The sequence below is a fragment of the Acipenser ruthenus genome, unplaced genomic scaffold (genome assembly GCF_902713425.1).
Source record: "Acipenser ruthenus unplaced genomic scaffold, fAciRut3.2 maternal haplotype, whole genome shotgun sequence".
NCBI lineage: Eukaryota > Metazoa > Chordata > Actinopteri > Acipenseriformes > Acipenseridae > Acipenser > Acipenser ruthenus.
Window position 1 is genome coordinate 16,066 of NW_026707753.1, and position 1,804 is coordinate 17,869.

At 48.7% G+C, this 1,804-nt stretch overlaps 1 non-coding gene across 1 annotated transcript; it reads right to left on the reverse strand.

Moving 5' to 3' along the window:
• Positions 1-1,231: 1,231 nt before the first annotated feature.
• LOC131728239 (U2 spliceosomal RNA) lies at positions 1,232-1,423 on the reverse strand. The gene has a single exon (XR_009322598.1). It is a non-coding gene; the product is annotated as a U2 spliceosomal RNA (small nuclear RNA).
• Positions 1,424-1,804: the final 381 nt, after the last annotated feature.

The window sequence follows — 1,804 nt, forward strand, 5'->3', positions numbered from 1 at the left end:
CATCCTTCAGCTGGCTCCTCCGATTGGGGTGGGAGAAGCCTCTGGACGTCCGGGTTGTCTCTCTCTACGGAAAAGAAACAACGTAAGCAGCAAATCTGGGCAGTTGAAGGAACTATTACTTTAGTCCCTGAGGAGATGGTCGCCTCGCAAGAGGGACCCCCTCCCCAGGTGAACGGTGTCCTTCCCTGGCGGAGTAGGGGGCGCTGCTTGGCACCGAGACCACGTAGGAAGAATCGTGGCTGTGACGCCTCCTCGGGGTCCGGGGCCGCCCTCTGCTCCTCCCAGATGGCACCCTCTGCTGGGCGCCTGCTGCTCTCTCGGTCTGGATCTCGATTACAATCAAGGGCTGGGGATGAGGTCGTCTAGGTCATCAAAGGGTCCTCAAAGGTCGTCTGGATGGTAGGTCCTCCTTCTCTCTAACTCCAGGAACGTCTGGAAAAGCCTGAAAAAGAAAAAAACTGGAACCGCCTGAAAAAGAAAAAACTGCTCTCAACAGTCAACAAAATCTTGAAAGACCCTCGGCCTGGATTGGGCAAGCCAAAACCAGACTGAGCATTAGTCTTCCAAAAAGTTGCCGAGCTGAAGAAAGCCAGTCAAAAATAAAAAAAAATTCTGTTCCTCCTCACCCGAACAAACCTCTCACAGACCCTCGGAGGGAGCGGGCAATGCCACTACCCTCTAAGCCTTAGTCTTAGAAAGATCTATTCGAACTGAAGAGAAGCCAGAGTGTGGTTTTACTGGTAGCCCAGCCCTTCCGGCCGGCCCAAAGGCCTTCTCCTCTACCCGGCGGCAAGGCCAAACAAAACCAAACAAAACAGGGAACTCTTCCCAAAACGCAAGTGCCGTTCGGTCCCGGCAAAGGGGCACTTTGCTGCTGCTGCCGCCTTGAAAGCGAGGGCTCCTTGCCCCACTAAACAGCTCCGTTTCTGCTTTACCGCTGCGCTCGTCCTCCTCCTCCCACGAGCGCAAGGCCTTCTGGGTACACTGGCCTGCTGCGTGAGCAGAGCAGACTGTCCATCAGTTAGGCAGGCCTGCCTTCCTTATTTGGAACAAACAAACAACAAAAAAAATAAAATAAAAAAAACAACAAAAAGAGCGGGAAAAAATACAACCCAGAAAAAGGGAGAGGGAGAGGCTGGCTAGCGCTCTCTGTCTCTCTGTCTGTCTGTCTGCCTGTCTGTCTGTCTGCCTGTCTGCCTGTCTGTCTGCCTGTCTCTCTCTTTTTTGTCCTTTCTTGTACACCGTTCCCAGAGGTACTGCAATACCGGGTCGATGCGTGGAGTGGACGGAGCAAGCCCCGGTTCCATCTCCTGCTTCCAAAAATCAATTTAATATAGACAGGTCCCCCTATGGGGGACGTATCAGATATTAAACTGATAAGAACAGATTTTTTTTTTTTTTTTTTATTTCCCATTAACACTGTTTCATACAAGTCTTAGACTTCCCCAAATTCCTTCACAGAAATCATTCCCAAACATATATTTATCCATTTTGATAGCATTTTTTAACTTCCATAAAAACAGAAAATATGCATCTGCTGGCACTGTTGTATCTTTCTTCTTTTTAATACATACATTTCTTTTCTCCCACAGTACCAGCTTCCCCAAACTCATAATAAGCCACACAGCTCTAAACTGTTTCTTTGGCAGTTTTAAGACCTCCTTCCCATACACAATGTTCTCTCCATTCAAAACAATCTTGGCACAAACCATGTTGATAAGATTTGCACACTTCCCCCAAAATGCTTTTGCGAAACTGCATTCCCAGAATACATGCATCACTGTTTCCTCTCTTTTGCACCTGG